Source organism: Lolium perenne, chromosome 4, assembly GCF_019359855.2.
Source record: "Lolium perenne isolate Kyuss_39 chromosome 4, Kyuss_2.0, whole genome shotgun sequence".
Lineage (NCBI taxonomy): Eukaryota > Viridiplantae > Streptophyta > Magnoliopsida > Poales > Poaceae > Lolium > Lolium perenne.
Window position 1 is genome coordinate 268,574,778 of NC_067247.2, and position 19,045 is coordinate 268,593,822.

At 45.5% G+C, this 19,045-nt stretch overlaps 1 long non-coding RNA gene across 1 annotated transcript; it reads right to left on the minus strand.

The window, feature by feature from the left end:
* Positions 1-11,878: 11,878 nt before the first annotated feature.
* LOC127294914 (uncharacterized) lies at positions 11,879-13,319 on the minus strand. The gene is made up of 3 exons (XR_007847245.2): positions 13,094-13,319; positions 12,790-12,968; positions 11,879-12,004 (listed from the first exon to the last, which is right to left on the minus strand). It is a non-coding gene; the product is annotated as an uncharacterized lncRNA (long non-coding RNA).
* Between the last annotated feature and the right edge of the window lie 5,726 nt (positions 13,320-19,045).

Below are 19,045 nucleotides of genomic sequence, written 5' to 3' on the forward strand. Positions count from 1 at the left end.
AGGATGGAGTTTGGGGTTAGCTGATGCTGTTGAATCCCATAAACGAAAATAAGTCCACGAAGGAATTCATGGACAGGGGTGGAAAGACCGCGGATGAGATGGTCAATGAAGGTTACCCGGTACCCAATCGGAGGGTTTGGGAGCGCTCTCGTCGCCAGGGAAGATGACTGAAAAGGTATCAACTTGTCAATGCCTACAAGTTGTAGACTTGGGTTCGCGGAAAGTAGAGGGCAAGTAGATATCGAGGGTTTCAGCCGGAAAAGTACTCGACTGCTAGAAAGCTAGGGTTATGTTGACAATGAATCGATCCTCTCTTTCTCCCTCGACTCCCCTTTATATAGGAGGCGGAACCAAGGGTTTCGTGATGTACAAGTTACAAACATCGGGATACTCTTTGAGTCCGTCCTGTAATAGTTACAAGTCATTATTCCTAATACAACTCTATCTTTCCAAATAGACACTCAATTGGGCTTCCTGGCTTCATATTCTTCGAGTCATGGGCCTGCAATAAACACCGGGTACATTCTTCGGCATGCCCACTGGGGATGCCTATGTCAGTAGCCCACGAGATTTTACTTGAATCGAAGAATCAAGCAAAATCTTCATCATTACAATTAACACATGATTTCTTCGAGTCACTAAATAATTTTCATAAAATAATCATATATTGTACAGGGATAATGGTAGATGGGGCTGGTTCATCTGACGGATCAAGTACCAGTTAACTGCTCTCGTGGCAATCCCGCAAAAACCTACTTCAAGATCAAGTCCCTGGACATGATCTCGGTAAAATGGCGTAATTCGACATGTGCTGCTTAAGGTCTTACCATATGCCGAACTCCAGTCATATTTTATAGAGTACCTAACGCGTCCGTTAGGATTTTTCTTCGCATCTGTTGACATGGAAAAAAGTAGCAGAGCGCATTCGTCTGCGATACCACGCCACGCAGGATGGATCCCGGGGTCTTACCTTCGTAAAGTATTAGGCATTCAGAGTTTTAATCGCGACTGAGGCGTTCTGAGAATATATTGTCGAGTGCCTTTATCGGCTGTTGGAATAGCACATTTATTCGAGTCTTATGATAACTTTTTTTATCTTGACCTCCCGATGGGAGTATATGAAGAGTTGTATCATAGCTCGAAATATACTCACCTTGACTTCTTCAATTTCATCGGGTACACGACCAACGTTCCCGATGGGAGTAGCCCCCGAGGCTACAGCCAAGTGCTTGTACTTGGTTGTAGGCTCACCTTTTTATCTTGTCGCTATATTGTCCACTCTCCTACTATTTCCATTTTTACGGGGTGCGCGACCAGCGCTCCCGATGGGAGTAGCCCCCGAGGCTACAGTCAAGTATTTTATTCTTGGTTGTAGGCTCAACTTCTTATCTTCTTTGAACCACCATATATATTTTGTCCTTAATGCCATCCTCTTATCCGAAGTAATCATAAAACTTCGGATAAGAGTAGCCCCCGAGCATTTGAACAAATACAAGTATTTGATCAAAGGCCCTCGAAGTTTATCTTTGTCTGAATCCTCGGGAGGTTTTCTGCCGCCATTTTAAATCACTTATCTCGAGATTTTTCAATGACTACGTCACTGCTGACAATGGCCACGAACTCTGTATTGGGAAGGTGTGAGTCCTGTCACTTCGCTGACATATGGGCCCAAATCTTGCTGCCTTTGACACGTCGCAGGAGTGGGGGACACACGTCCTCCGCTTTTTCCGGCACGCGCACTGCGGCGCCTGTCCAGTAACTTCACAGTGAATATACGTTTTTACCCCTGTAGACACATGTAAGGCATCTGATTCATTTCCTTTTTATCCAATGGTGCGACGGATCGCTTTCTCGGTATAAATAATCCCCTCCTTCCTCAATATTTCCCTTCGCTGCGCCGCTCAACTTTTCCCCCTCTCTGCAAAAGCTCCATTGCCGTCCCACAAGCTCGTTGCACTTCTTCTCATCTCCACTCTCCTCCAACATTTGTTTGAATGCCACCGCGCACCAAACTCCTCAGGCACACCGCTCCAGGAACCATCATGTCGATAGAGGAGGCCGAGATCTCTGGATGGGAGAGATCCAAGATCTCAAACCAGGACATGAGCGCCCTCAAGAAGCTTGGGCTGATGAAGAAGGAGGGAGCGCTCATCTTCCCTGGGGACGAAAGCTTCCCTACGCCTCGTATCGGATACCGGGTAACATTCATCGACCACCTCATCTGCGGCCTTTACACCCCTATCTATGAGTTCCTCTGTGGATTGCTATTTATCTATGGAATTCAGCTTCATCGATCATCTGACTCCCAACTCTATCCTCCATATCTCCATTTTTATCACCTTGTGTGAATGCTTTCCCGGGACCCATCCTCATTGGGGCCTGTGGAAACACATCTTCTATCTTCGCCGCAACAACTCTCGCAACGTCACCTACAATGTGGGCGGCGTTGTTATCTGCATCTGTTCTGATGTCGACTACTTTGACGTCAAATTCCCCGACTCCGTCCAGGGGTGGCGCAGGAGATGGCTGTACATTCAAGAGGAGCAGAACAACTCTCCAGAATACAACATTGCTCCCTTTGATGGTGCCGCAAAGATCCTTATGCGCCGTTCTTGGGACACTGAAGCCACTGCCGAAGAAAAGTCGGCTACCGATGCTCTAATGAAGCGCATCCGTGAACTTCAGAACACCCGCGATAAGGAACTCTCGGGTGTTCAAATTACTACTCACTTCCTTAGGATCAGGGTGCAGTCTCTGCAGGTGTCGAGGGTGCTCCTCGGCAATGCCCTCTGATAGGGGCTTAGGGTTGATGGAATCCTGCAAGCTGACACGAGACATCGGTTCACAGACAAGCGGGGAGAGCGATTTACCCAGGTTCGGGGCCCTCGATGAGGTAAAACCCTTACGTCATGCCTGTCTGTTCTTGATTATGATGATAATGGGTTACAATGGGGTGCCGAATAGTTCGGCTGAGATCTCGTCGAGATAGCTAAGTGCTAGGGTAACCTAGGTCTAGGCTTCTGTTGGCTAAGATCGCTCAGATTGATTGTGTCCCTCGACAGCCCCTCTCCTGGCCTTTATATCGCAGGCCAGGTCTCAAGAGGTCTAATCGAGTACGACTAGGTTTACAGCAGATCTATCTCCAAACTTTCCTTGTTCGGCTTCTTCCGTGTCTTGTACTTCAAGAAATCTTCCGCTGCACCGTCCTAGCGGCCCACCTTGCCATCGAGTGCTTCATGGGCCTCCAATTAAGAGATATAGGATAGGGCAACACTGGTTACCCGAAGGGTAATGCCCACGTCAGTAGCCCCCGAGTATCTAGCTGAACATAGTTCGGGTAGAGACTGAAGCATGTCTTCTTCCGATGTCCTTCTCCTTAATCGTTCTTGTTTCCTTCTGTCTGCATCATCTTCTTTTATCGGGTGCGCGTCAGCGCTCCCGATGGGAGTAGCCCCCAAGTCTAGGTGCGGATGCTTGCAATCCGTGCGTAGACTTAAGTTGCACTACTCGAACGTTTTTCTCTGCCGAAGTTTTTCTGCAAGTCTTTGTAGGTCATCCGATATATTTTCCTCATGCAAGGGATAATGAGTAACGTGCCCAACTTTTGCTGGTTGACTGCCGATGACAAAACAACATTACCCTACACAGAATCAAGTCCCCGGGCATGATCCTGGAGTGCGAAAAAAGTTCTGTCGGGTGCGCGCTCAGCGCTCCCGATGGGAGTAGCCACCGAGTCTGGGCACGGGTGCTAGCAACCGGGTGCAGACTCGAGTCGAACAATTCCCCTTTCTTTCCCCCGAGCCTAAGTGCAGATGCTTTGCAATCTGTGCATAGGCTCAGATTCGCCATCCGATACTTTTTTCATTCCTTCGATTGTTGTTGTCAGCGCTCATGATGTCATTGATGACGCGTCGCTGCCGTGGCTCGATTGACAAGACTTGACCTAACGGGCCCACCCTAGTTCTGCGCGGGCAGGTTTTAGGATTTGACCAGTGCACGCGCAGCGACCGAGGCGTTTCCTCGATTTTCGCGTGACGTGGGAATAATGGGCCGCCGGTTCCTTTCCCGTTTCAAGCGCCACGTGTACAGCCAGATCCGCTCCACCTCCCACGACGTCTGTGGAGTTATGGCCACGATCCCTCGCTAATTCTCCATGGCATAAATAGGGGACTTCCTCTTTTTTACGCCTCCCACTGCTCATCTTCTTCGCCCGTCCTTTCCTGCTTCCTTTGTTCTTCCCTTAAGAGCTTCAGACGCCATGGGCAAGAAGAAAAGTGCCAACACCTCTGACGCGGCCAAAGTTAGCCGCGATTGGAGCGCCTCCGCCATTTCCAGCCGCGACATCAACAAACTGCGCACCCTCGGCTTCATCTCCGCATCTGATGATGACATTCGTCTTCCAGGCGCGATTTCTCGCCCAAAGCCCCTGAAGGGTTTCACTGTCATGTTCGTCGCCTTCTTGTTCCGTGGTCTTTCTCTTCCGGCCCACGAGTTCCTTCGCTCTCTTCTTTTCTTCTACGGGATCCAGCTTTGGCAGCTGACCCCAAACTCCATCCTCCATCTTTCTATTTTCATCACTGTTTGCGAGGCCTTCCTTGGCATTGACCCTCACTGGGGTCTTTGGAAAAATATCTTCTACGTGAAGTGCCACAACGACAGCAATGGCCCCCCCGTCGTCGGTGGCGTCGGCTTTGTTGTTAGGAAGGAGGTTGATTACTTCGACTACCCAATGAAGGAGTCCGTCCAAGGCTGGCGCAACAAGTGGTTTTACTTGCGTGATCCTGTAGTTCCTGGACGACGCTCAAACCTTCCCCCTTTCGAAGATGTCTTGATAGCTAAACCGAAGAAGTCCTGGCGAAACACCCTTTCTCCCGAAGAGAAGGTGGTAGCCGACAGGCTTTTCAACCAAGTCGTCGTTTTGAGGAATGTGGGGGGCTTGACGATGTGCGGCACTGAAGTAGTCTCAGTGTTCCTGCAACGTCGAGTACAGCCACTAATGTCTCGTCCCCACCAATTATGGCTTTACACTGGCAAAGGTGACAAGTCCAGGGTTATCTCTGCCGACCTTTCGGCTGAAGAACTCCGAGACGAAGTCCGTCGTCTGACATGCCTCAGCATGAGGGATAACATTATCTTGACATCGGCTCGTCCTCCTTACGATTTCCACCATCTTCCAACTGAGGTAATTTTTCGCCGTTGTTTCCTTTTTGTTGTTGCTTCTATTTTTACTGTACTTTATAGACCCTTCTTCTTTCGACAGGCCCCCTCCGTTACTCAATGCTACCCTCCTCCACCCGAAAGTGGCGTGGAACCGGAGGATGATGATGACGACTCGGAGGAGACTGAAGACGCCCAGGTTATCCCTCCTGGCGATGCCCTTGAGGACAGCGATCTCCAAGAGGAAGAAGCTGCCGAGGATGATGCCTTTATCAGGAGCAGGCATCGCAAGCAAATACACGATGATCTAATTACAACGGCTGAATCAAGTCCTAGCAGAGGAGATAATGATGCCGATGAAACTGCTTCGCCTCCTCCTACTAAGAAGAGTTCGACAAGTTTCTTCGCAGACGAAGATGATCTGGACCTGTGAGCATCTATACTCTTTTCCTGATTTATTTCCTATCATCTTGTATGCTAACCTTGCACTGCACTTAAGCAGCTTTGATGATGATGATGAAGTTCCTCTCGCGAAGAGGGCCAAATTTGTCTCTGGGAAAGCGGCATCGGCTAAGGAATCGAATCCTTCCCCCGCTAAATCGACGCCTCCGTCGCGAACGGGTGTAGAGAAGATTCCAGTATCGAGAGTTATTCCTCCTGGCGATGCTCCCACTCTGACAGCTAGTCGTGATCATGTAAGTATTTATTTTGCCTTGTTTTTTGCTGAATTTTCCTCATGTCGACTGAATCTCTCTGATTTTCCTTCCGGCAGCCGGTTTACGCTACAGTCGATGCTGTGATTGATTTCGCCGAACAGTTTACCCGACTGGAGGCTGAAAACGTCTAGCTTCGGAAGACTGTCAAATCTTCGGCTGATCAGGTGTTGGAAGCCAACAGGCTTGCCACTGATGCCAAGAAAGAAAACGCCTTGCTGAAGGAGGAGCTGACGAAGCTGAAGAAGCAGATGAAGGATGAGCAGGATGCCAGGCGTGTGACAGCGGCTGCAGTCGATAAAAAGGAAGGTGTTCTCCGTGAATCCGTCAAAGATTTATTGGGTAAGGTTCATGACACGTAATTTTCATTTCTGATACATCCTCTTTGGCTGCTGATCTTTCCTTTCTTTCAGAGGTCGCCGATATAACCGTCACTCGACGCCATCAGCTTCGGGAGGACTCCACATCCGATGCCTTGTCACTTGCTGCTGAGTCAAATGTCCAAGTCCTTGGGCTGCTGCGAAAGACCAAAGGAGCGTTGTCGAGGCTGTACTCGATGATCTTCCCGAAGATGAAGCAGGACAAGACTCTCGGCGAGATGGCGGATGCTTTCCTCGTTGATCCTTCCGAGCCTGTGGAGGTATTGAACCGTCGCAGCCGCTTATTTGGGGCGGTTCTTACCTTTCAGTTGCTCATGGGTCATGGGATGGGGTCAGAATTGGAGAAGTTGTCTAAGGCTTTGCCTGTCGATGATGACAACCATTTAGTTGACCTTGAGCCTTTTAAAGGATCAGCAGTAACTTGTGCCAATCAACTTCTGAAGCTGGTAGATGAAGCACAAGCCAAGCCTATTCCTGGATCTGCCCCTGCATCATCATCGGCGAACCCTTGAACTTTTCTTGTTGTAAATAAGATCAACCGTAACTTTGATGTAGTCCAGTTTTATTTCGGCTCTGTTGCCAATTCGAACATCCTTTTGAATGTATTATATACGCCAAGTACTCCCGATGGGAGTTTTTATATTAATGCTGGCCTGAGCTGGTGACTGTGCTGCAGATTCCTTCAACTTCTTCCCGTGCCGAGATTTCCTCAAATCCTTCGAGTAATGATGAATCAAGCCTCGTTCGCCGCTTACGTGACCAGGTGTCTAGTCTAGATAGAGATATCACTTTTCTTCGTGCGATGGCGGCCTTGGTGAAGAAAAAGGGGGAGATAGCGACCGCTATCGAGCAATACGCTCTCGATGGTCTTCATGTTGCTACCGAAAGTTTGGGCTGTAAGTATTAGCCCATCTTTTGATTCCAGTCATAGCCTGAATGTTCTTCTAACTGACACTCGTTCCTTTCCAGTCGTAGCTTCGGATGCAGCTGAAGAGAACAAGAGGATCCATGAAGAGGTCGAGGCGATGACTGACGTTGCGCACCCGAATCACGGTTTATGGCTGCATTGTCCGAAGGCTATTCTCATGGCGAAGTTTAAGTATCGGGTAGGGAAGGCGCATTATTACTTTGATAAGTTCCATGCTCATCTCACGATGGTCTGGAACACTTTGTTCCCTCTGGACCAAGCACCCGAAACTTTATCTGCCTTGTTCACCCGATTCAAGTCCCCGAAAGGATTCGACAGTTGGTGCGGAAGGAACTCGTGGCTGGTGCTGAGCTTGCTTTTGCTTCGATATTGGCGTGCCACCCGTCTTTAGACTTGGGAGCCGTAGCAAACACCGAGAGGAGCTTAGGTCAATACTATGATGTTGCTAGAGGTCCTGCATACACCATTGTTTCTCGGATGGAGTCTTGCCTTGAAAAGGAGCTGAAGGCCCACTGGGACCGGGGAACCCGATCATGAATGTAACAGCCTTATGCCTGCATAAGATTGTTTTTTATAAATTTACTGCATACGTTGCACGCTATGTTAGTTCGATTGATATTTTATTGTCGAGGGCGGCTGAGTGATCAGTTCAACCTGCTCTCTCGACGACTTCGTTGAATTATGCAATGTTATTGCGAAGCCTATATGTAAGTTTTGTAAGAGCGAGACCCATCGACTTAGTCGAGGGAATTAGACGCTTGGCTTCGTCACGCGGTGCACCGGTTTGAGCCTCATTTTGTGATAATGTAACCATCGACTGCAGCACTCGTGTATTTACTCGAGGCTTGGATTGGCTGTTTGTATGCATCATTAATCTTAGCTCCCGTTGAGAGTATTTAATTAATGACGCTGTGTAAGCTTATTTTTAGGCCAGCGCTCCCGATGGGAGTAAGAGCCGATGACGAGGCCCCATAAAGTATGTTCGGGTGATAGGGCCTGGAGCAAGAAAAAAGGTAGAGAACCTGATTAGAATTTTTATTCATAATGCAAAAACAACCTTAAGGGCTATCGAGTAATTAAAAACAATCGTATCCTATGTGTAGAACCGTCGCAAGTGTGCGACGTTCCATGGATTCTCAACATCTTTTCCGGAAGCTGGGTTTTTGAGCCGATAGGCTCCTCCTGGTATCACTTCGGTGACGATATATGGTCCTTCCCATGGGGATTCGAGCTTCAAGGGTCTCTCTTGCTTCAGCCGAAGTACCATATCTCCGACATTAAAGCTTCGACTGCGTATTCGTCGGCTGTGATAATTTCTCAGCGTCTGCTGGTATACCGTCGTTCTTGCCAAGGCGATGTCCCGCGCCTCGTCGAGGAGGCCCACAGCGTCCTGTAGCGCGATGTTGGAAGAGGACTCCGTGTATGCTGTCACCCGAGGTGCTTCAAACCGAACGTCGGCTGGCAGGACTGCCTCGGCTCCATGCACCAAGAAGAATGGGGTGTACTGAGTCGACCTGTTGGGTGTAGTGCGCAAACTCCAGAGTACGGATGGCAATTCTTCGACCCAAGCTCCAGCTGCACCTGTAAGGCGTTTCTTGAGGCCATCCCCTATGAGACCGTTGATCCTTTCCACCTGGCCATTGGTCTATGGGTGGGCCACTGATGCAAACTTTAGTTTGATTCCTCCGTCATCGCAGAAATTTCGAAATTCTTTGGAGTCGAAGTTGGTTCCATTCTCTGTGACGATACTATGAGGCATACCAAATCGACATGTTATTCCCCTGAAGAATTGTACTGCTGTTTTTGCTTTCTGGTTTCGCACCGGTACTGCCTCGATCCACTTTGTAAATTTGTCGACTACGACCAATAGATACGTGTGCCCTCCAGGCGATGATCTTGGCAGCGGTCGAACTTGGTCGAGTCCCCATTGGGCGAACGGCCATGCCAGAGGTATCGTCATCAGGTCTGTGGTAGGGGCGTGTGGTTTTGGTGAAAATCGCTGACAGGGATCGCACTTCATGACCAGATCTCGAGCATCCGATGCCGCTGTTGGCCAGTAAAATCCCGCTCTGAAGGCCTTTGCTACGAGGGCCCTGCTTCCTGCGTGATGCCCGCAAGTTCCTTCGTGTATCTCGCGCAACAGTGCTTTTCCATCGTCAATGGCAATGCACCTTTGGAAAATACCGGAAATGCTGCGCTTGTAAAGTTCACCATTTACTATGGTGAAGGTTTTCGATCGTCTAACGATTCGTCTTGCTTCTATCGGGTCCTCAGGTAACTTCTGCTTTGTTAGATACGCCAGGAACGGCTTGGTCCACAGTGGTTCGAGGAGGAGGACTTGTTCGGCAGGGGGAGTCGGAGATTCTTCGGCAGCTTGTTGCGAGCTTGCCTTTAATTCATCAGCCGACTGTTCGGGAGGTACCGACGCCTTCTCTTTTATTGATCATTGAGTGATCACTTCGTAAAACACTCCGTCTGGAATAGGGGAGCACATGGACCCGATGTTTGCCAAAGTATCGGCTTCCTCGTTGCTGGCTCTGCCGATATGTTTGAGCTCGCATCCTTCGAATTTAGCTTCCATATTTTGATACAGCTGCCGATAGGCGATCATGTTGTCGCTGACCGCGTCGCACAAGTTCATCGACTGCTGCACCACCAAGTTTGAGTCCCCGTAGATTTCCAGACGAGTTGCCCCGCATGCCTTTGCCATCTTCATCCCGTGCACCAGTGCTTCGTATTCTGCTTCATTGTTCGTCGGCAGCGAGAAATTCATACGTAGTATGTACTTCATCTTATCTCCCTGCGGTGATATCAACACCTCTCCTGCTCCTGCGCCTGTGCTTCGTTTCGACCCGTCGAAGTACATTATCCACGATCCCGACATGTCGGGTGCCGCTGGTGTCTGGGATTGGATCCAGTCTGCCACAAAATCTGGGAGGATTTGGGATTTTATAGCTGTCCGGTTAACGTAAGTTATGTCGTGTGGCGCTATCTCGATAGCCCATTGGGACATTCGACCTGTGGCCTCTGGATTGGTCATTATGTTCTTCAACGGTGCTTCGCTCACGACGACAATCGGGTGCTCTGTGAAGTAGTGCCATAACTTTCGGGCTGACCTCCATACTGCGTATGCCAGCTTCTGATGATGAGGGTACCTCTGTCTTGCGGGTGTGAGCACTTCACTGAGATAGTAAACGGGCCTCTGCACGCCATGAACTCTCCCTGCTTCTTCCCGTTCGACGACCAAGACGCTGCTGAAGACTTGGGCTGTCGCAGCTATATACATGAGCAGTGTTTCCTTCTCACGGGGGGTTACAAGGACTGGAGATGTCGACAAGATTTTCTTCAGATTGTCGAAGGATTCCTGCGCCTCTTTTGTCCACTCGAACTTTTCAGATTTTTTCATCAAATTGTAGAAGGGCAAAGCTTTTTCTCCTAGCTTGGCGATGAACCTGCTGAGCGCTGCTAACTGTAGTGACCTCACCCGGTAGGGTGCCGATCCTTGTGCTTTATTGTGCTAGTCCCTGGATCAATCACTAGCACACACAGTTTAAGATGTAATACCAAGAAACGGAGGTCTTTATTACATCGCATGATCCATATACACATAATGACTTACAAATTGCATAGCACAAGGCTAGCATTATATCAGAGTTTTACAACGAATAAACATATAGCATGGAGTCCTTCGTCTTCATGTGCCACAGGCGAGCATGTTGAGGATAGACTCGTAACCCTAATCATCGTAACTCACTCGTCTATCAAATATCTGCAACAGGTAAAGTTACAGCCAAAAACATTTGGTCAATACTTTGAATGTATTGGCAAGATGTCACTATTTAGTGGACACAAATGGCGCCTAATACCTACATGTATATTTGGCTAGTGGAGTTTAGGCTCTTTGCATAAAAGCGGGCATTTTCCCTATCTTTTGTAAACATCATTTGTCTTTGAAAATATAAGCCTAAAAGCATGAACCCAAGTTCTCATCACGCTGGCTCACCAGGGATAGACACTAGAGTCCAGCTTAATGCTACCCAAGTTTACCCTTCAAGTTTTATTATGAAATTGGGATGAGAGAGATCTTCCAGCAGCTCCAGGTCCAATTGCTCAAAGTTGTCCGTAACCGGGGACACGGCTAAGTACTTAGTTTTTACACTCTGCAGAGGTTTGTACACTTTACCCGCACGACTTAGTCAGCCCCTTTTCCACCATGATGCTCATTTTGCTCAAATGGTTGGGAGAAGACTAAGACGAGACTATTTTCGGAAGTAAGGCCCTGAGCCCTCAGGACGGACCCGTACCAACCTACACATCTACATCTGCTGGTCACGTCGGGACAGGTCCCTGCCACCTACTTAGTCAAGACAGAGCCCATATGACATGCGGCTGTACAAGAAGCTACTAAACATGAAACTTGTCCAATCTCTTTTGTTCCTGGGCGGCGGACCCCACCAATTTTCACCGTGCAGACGCTCCACTCGTACCAATCCGCCCAGGTGTTTCATTCATCAAGTTGTTTTCATTTTTAACAAAAAATATATTTTTCTTCATCTCATCTCATCATGATATCCCAACCACGTATCTACTAGCATGGCTAAGCAAAACTACTTACGATGGCAACTTAAGGGAAACTAGAGGAATCCTAAGACTATAGGATTAGCATAGCATAGCATATATACTCTTGAAAACATCCTACACATGCAATATCTACTAAGTAAAAACTACATGCATAGAAAACATTAGGACATGAGTGACACTTGCCTTTTTGGTAAATTGTAGAGCATTCTCTTTATCTCAGCAATACACGTAACTCTCCGTACTATCTATAAGATAAAATAACACAACATAAACACACATTCCAACGGAAACAAAATCAAGTAGGACAAACAAACTATTTTGTAAGATTTGTTATGCATTTTGTTTTAGCCTTTTATATCTTTTATGGATCATTGTGGAAAGCATATAGGATATTCTGATGGCTAGGCACGAATGGATCAAGATGAAGTATGCATTTTTTTTTTGGTTGATAGGTATGATTTATAAGGATCATTCTTGCAAAAGGAATTATGTGCAACATAATTATAGAATTAATTCCATGTGAAAATACTCAAATACTCATATTTAAATTTGAATATTTTTAACTTGCTCAAATAATTTCGGCAGTGACGCTACTGTATTTGTATTTCAACATCTTCCAGTTGCAAAAGGAATCAATCTAAAATGATTTATAGGTCTCTATATATGGCTAGAATGTGGTTCAAATTCGAAATGTTAACTCCAGATTCGAAAATTTGATAATTGGAAAACCTAGTACCACTGGATAGAGAATTTAATTACGAATCCAACGCAAGAAGAATCGTCTCAAACGGAAATGTACATGTGAAGATATGGAATTTCAAAGTTTCGGCAGGAACTAGTACAAACCATGAACTGATGGTCTGCATGCAACACGCACAACCGGATGTTTAGCATGTGATCGATACGTGAAAATATAGCATAGGCTGGCACTAGTTTAGCATGTGATCTAACTGACGTTATAGTTTTAGGATACATGCTGCAGGTCCTAGCTACAAAGTACAGACCGAACGACTGTGTGCTGGAGTCGTACCAGCGACGGTGCTCACGAAGACGATGATGGCCGTGTCGGATGTGGTCGCTGGCGTTCATGTTCTCGTGCTTCTTGGCGATGGTGTACCAGACGACGAAGCTCAGCTTGGCAAGGCCAACTCGATGATGAAGTAGCGGACGTCGAGGTGCAGTAGTTCGCCGAAATTCGCTCGCCGGAGACTGCAGTCGAATATGACGTCGTCGGTGTGGTGCACCAACAATTGCAAAATAAAGCCTGAGAGATGCGCAATGAAAAGATAGGAAGTTCGGAAGAAACTAGAGCTCAAGATATGGACTGTGCTCACCGGAATCGTCTTCGGAACTCGTCGGTACCGCAGACTTGAGAGGTTAAATTCGAGCAGCCTGGTGGCTCTCTTCGTGTGCCGTTTGGAGGGAATTAGAGAGGAGAATCTGAGGCTTAAGTAGGAAGAAACGGTGCGTTAAATGGTGGCTTAAATCGCCTGTAATCACGAAGGAGGAAATGCAAGAAACTGCAAAACTGAAACGTCCGTGCGTGACTCCTCCGTTGGAGCTTGATGGCGACGATGATGTGGTGGTGGGGCCCAGATCAGAAGAAAAGAAAAAAAGAATTGAACGCGGACGAGGCGGGCTGCTGTGTTCGATTGCTTTCCTGGGCATACATGCAGACGTGACACGGCCATGTCTGGCTCTGGCCGGTGCCCGGCTATCTCTCTTGTTTTTTTTTTCTTTACTTCTCTTCTGTTTTGTTTTCTGATTTAATATTTGGAATTGATTTGAAAGAAAACCAGTTTGCTTCAAAAGTGTCTCAAACAAAGTCTAGAAATTTTAAATAAAATACCGTTAGATTTCTTGTTGAGTGTAGAATATTTTGGAACCACTTTTAGTTTAAAAGAAAAACATTTTGATAAAATCGAATTTAGCACATATGCCTATATGGCTTACTTTCGATTTAAGATTTATTTATAAACTTAAAGTTCATTCAATTTTTCTAGGGAAATGCAAATGTGCAATGATGCTTATGAATGCAATGCATTTTAAAATTTGAAAATTTTGGATGTTACAAAATCCTTAGAAAAGGGTTAACTTAGTCTCCCAACACAATGCTATGTATATCTTTTATCTCTAAATAGGAACTCCCCACTACCTTATTTTCCTAGCTTCTTGTGAAGCCACGTCACCTCTTTATTCCACCTAGTGTGACCGCTTCACCTTGCTTTCGTTCTTGATTCTAGGCTGGACTAACGTGGGCTGGCAAGTCTGGTCTCCTCCCGACTCGCTTCAGGAGTCCAGGTTAATCCTCGTGGGCTGCCAACCTCAATTTGCAGACTCGCTCAACCAGCCCAGGAAATCCTCTGGCTCATTTTTTGCCCATTTGCAATTAACCAACAGCCCACTTCTGTTCATCTTTTTCACCGAATCTTGATCGATAGCCAGCTGGACGCGCCGCTGCTCGAGCACCTTCGACGAGAAATAGAGAAGATCGGTCGACAAACACTTCCTCCTCTCAATTAATGTCCACGGCCCGCTATCCCTTCCTGTCGCCCGCAGTTCCTGCGAGAAAATGATGCACAATGAATTGACGTAGGAATACGAGAGGTTCATGCTGAATGTCGCCACTATAAACTCCGACATTTTTTTTTTTTTTTTTGTGAAAGACTATAAACTCCGACATACGCCTCAGCCATTCGCATCGACGCATCCTCCTCCTGTGCCGATGGGCTTCTGATTCATTACTTGCTCCGCTGGTACTCCATCCCGTCTTCTCCACTTTCCCTGTCACATGTTGCCAGGATTTCCTCAGGTTCTGCCGAGTTGGACCCTGAAGCAGTCGATGTTGTTGTTCTTCCTAGCTACTTCCACGGTTAGGCCGAAGCAGTGTCGTTTTCTGGTCCTTCTAACTGGTGGCTGCTAACTCCTATTTGTTTCTCCTTGCTCGCTGCTTAGCTAGAGTCGTAAGACGAATTTTGTTGCTTACCAATCACCCCTGCATTTTACAAGCTTGCATTTTCCTGTTTTGTATTGCAGGTTGCATCAGTGGTTCACGGCCCAGCATCAGCTCACGATGGCCTATATCTTCAGGTTAACTGCTTTGTACAGAAAAATTTGTTACATTTTTCCAACGCCATCTACCCAGCTAGCAAAATACGATTTGAACTACCATTAGTACTACCAACATTAGTTGGTTGGTTTGTTGTTTTACCTACAAATGCATCTGAAGCTAGCCATTTGCTGAGTTTACCACTGAACATGAAACGAATCTTGATTCCACAAGTGGATAGCAGCAAAACTCATAAGAGTTCGACAACATTGACAGTGGTGATAAAACAAACCATGATCTTGATTATGAAGGTACAAACATTCGACAGGTGAAAAGTATATCCATTCGTGAGGAGCAGGCTCTGCGAGCTGGTACTGTTTTAAGGTGTGATGCCGCTATTTTTAGGGGAGTAATCTGAAACCAACCATTTGCTACGGATTACTAAAGAGCATGCTACGTTATTTGAACAGCTGAATGATGGTAAATGTAAACTGGTAAGTCTGTTGTGTCAATGAAGTTAATCAATCTATATTTAGTGATAGTGACATTCTTGAAAGAATATGAAGTTGTTTGGTGGGCTGATAGTGTAGTATAGCATAAATGTTCCTGTCTCTCCTCTGAAAACTCTTACCGCCACTGCTGTGGAAGCTTCACACTTTCTCTCAGTGTGCAAGAAGATAATCATTTGTACTTGAAGCATAGCTTTGCGAGGTGTTTTCTGATATATATTTTATTTTAACGTCTTGATTAAGGGCCCTGGCATTGTCACTATAAGTTGCTTTGTAGATTACAACAATAGATTTACTATGACAGGTTCTAACATTTTCTCTATGTCTTCTTTTGCAGCGCAAGGAAAGCCGTATCTCAAAGATCATAGATAAGAAAGTTATCATAATTTCTTATAATTGTACTTTCATTTTTTGCTGAAAAAATAATGCCAACAAGAAAATGTATCGTCCGAAAAAGCATGATAACAGTAACTGGTGATTGATTGGAAGTACCTCATAACATGAACACTCCAGCATATATCTTATCGAACTACAAAATTTTGAGTTTTTGCATGGATCTATGGTTATTTAAGCCATTCACCCCAAAGCTACCATGCAGTACCTGATATTCTTATGCAAATAGAAGAAGGACAATTAAAACTTAGGATTTTAGATGTTATCCGATTTTCCCTTTTTTCTCCTAAATCATGTAACCTTAACTTGATCGATACAAATATCCCGCAACAACGTGCGGGGTATCATCTAGTATCTATAAACTTCATCCCCACTTAGAGGCATTTAATGTTTGCAAGCTCAATTTTGGTGCAGCCACGTCATCTTAATTATCCCTGAACATTGGATTGCAAATCAGTGATTCAGATTAGTAGTGGTCTCAATGGTATCCGCTCAACATTCCGTTGTGCAGCCACAAGCAACTCGCCCGTCGGTTCGATACGTCTTCCAATACTTTTTCCCTTCGTCTTCAATTTCTTAATTAGCAAGCTTCAATGCTGCAAACGGCTGCGCACGAGGCCTTAATTGAGGTGGTGGTCTTAATGCCTTTTTTATTCTATATATATGCGTTTCCTCTCCCATGCCTTTTACTACTACATGGTTCTTATTTGCACTGCGCTCCCCTCGACTCCCTCCAGTTTCAGAATCCAGCCAGCGGCCCAACGCACAGTTCGTCTCCAATCGACATAATTGAAATTGGTTTGCATGCCTTACCGATGAGCATGGTGTAACGTGGATTTCGTTTATCTCTATCTCGGCTGAAATTGTTTTGCATGCAGCTCTTCCTTTCTGAGGTCAGGATCATGTCGAGGTGAGGAAGTGAGCGGCACCCGTCTCTATGTTGAATGAAAGCTGGACGGAGCATCGCCTACATCATCAGGGCCGGAAGGGGCGGTCGCACGATGCAGCGTGGGCATGTCCAGCCTTAATTGGTACATGGCGTCAGGTCATGCCAAGAGTGCATCGGCAAACCATTTTCTAGCTCCTCTCTTTTATTCTTTATCATCTCTGAAATCACGAAATCCATCATCACCTATTTATGTACTCTAATCTATGGGCTAATAGCAAGTCTAATCACTTCAGCTTGCAACACATTTGCAGGAAGGGCGTCCATCAGAGATAAAAGCATCGTCCTCCATTACAAGCCACTGGCAAGATAGGCTAATTTCTCACCATCAAAAGAAAAACATAGTCTCATGCCTTCTTTTCTGTAAAGAGTAATGAGTAACTACACTTTTTCTTCACCAACTATTTATTTTTTCGATTTTCAATTTGCACAACTTCCCATGAATTATACGCCCAAAATTATGATTTCTTGGTTGTACATCTTTTGCTCCTTACGAACTCATCCGCGATTTATTTTGAATTTTTCTTCATACATCTTTTGTGCATATTACAAATGCATCGGCTATTTCCGCAGCAACGCGCGGGGTGTCATCTAGTTTTAAAAATAGGTATATTAAATCTCTATTTTGAGGACAGTGTTTTAACAAATACACAAAAGTTTAAATTCCCTACGGAATTTCAATCAAGACAAACAAATTCAAACACTCTAAATTATTTATTTTAACATTTCAAAATTTGGAATTTTTTTGGGATGTTACAGACTACCACCCTTAAAAGAAATCTCGTCCCGAGATTTGAGAAGGCTAGAAAGAAAGATGGGTATGGGATATGTTGGGGTGGGCTACCACCCTTAAAAGATTTTTTTTTTTGTAGGTAGTCTTAGGTCTTGGGTTTAGGATAAGCTCATCTTGGATATGACTTGGCACATCCGAGGATATGACTTGACCTCAGGTCATCTTTTGAAAATATCTATGACTTATGGCTTCTGAGCTAATATCCAATAGGCGAATGTTTATTCACATATAGTGATCAACATATCTCTCCAAAGTGAGTTGAGTAGGCTTTTCCTCATGGTTGGCTCCTAATCCCTATGGGCTGGTGGTCGAAGTACTTTTGATACTGACGGGTCACTCTTTGGGTCAATTGGAAGACCAAGATGAGAGGACTTCACGACATTCATCATCTATGTTTATTGGTGTCTTCGACAACAACCTTCCACCACTCTTCATCTAGTGGCTAGATCTTCAATCTCGTTGTAGTCCTACGCTTGGCAGCACTTGCCTACTATAAGAGTATAATATTTCTCCACCCTAAGGTTTAGGCTTATCATCGACGTCTCTTTTGTAGGTATGTCTCTCTAGATTCGCAAAGTCAACATTACGGAAGCGAATAATAAGAGTAGTAGGAATGGTGATCAATCCATCCTGCACCCAGATCATTACTTCGCATTTGATTTGTTGAATCTCGTATTCTAACACTTGGTCAACCTCACCAGTTTGATAAAAAAAATTCCATGGAGAATTGAATCAATATTTCGATCCCCATTATTGAACTGTTTTGAAAACATTTCTATCGATCCTTAACTAGGGTTTTGCGTATCTCACACTATATCCTTCTTCACCATGATAGGAAACATCAGGGTTGGTTTCACTACTGTTGTCTTCATGGCGAGTTGCCGAGAAAACATTCTCTTGGTTGGGTTTAGATGAGAATAGATAGAAAGGTTCTAAAGAAGGTTCCTACCCAATCACAACAGATCAAGGCAATTCATCATACAATCATCTAACAAGCATCAAGCAACATAGCTCAAACACAACCAAACTAGTATGGTCATACCACAATTTGGTAAGATCAATATGTTATTACTATATCGTTGGTCCATAAAAGAAAATTAATGGTGGTCCAGTCTATTTTTCTTGAGTGCTTGAAGTTCCTCTTCTACTTACTTCAGGTGCTTTTACGTATTGTGGAGCCTATACTTCAGTCTTTCTCCAAGTTCTTCGATAGCTTCCATGCAGCACTTCTTGCGGAGTCGAAAAATATCATCTGAAGTATTAGTATCACTCTTCATTTATTTGTTCATCATCAGTTCTTCCTTGATGGTTTTCATGAGGTAGGTTATCTTAAGGAAAGAGGAAAACACTTTTGAAGTTCGAGTAGGTAAGAATACTAGAAGTTCACAAAACACTTTTTTTAATAGAAACTTGATTAGATAGATTTTTTCATAATAGGGTCTTGCTATTTCGAATCCAAACCTAGGGTCACGAACCTACGGTCAACACAATGCTCTGATACCATCTGTAGTGACCTCACCCGGTAGGGTGCCAATCCCTGTGCTTTATTGTGCTAGTCCCTGGATCAATCGCTAGCACACACAGTTTAAGATGTAA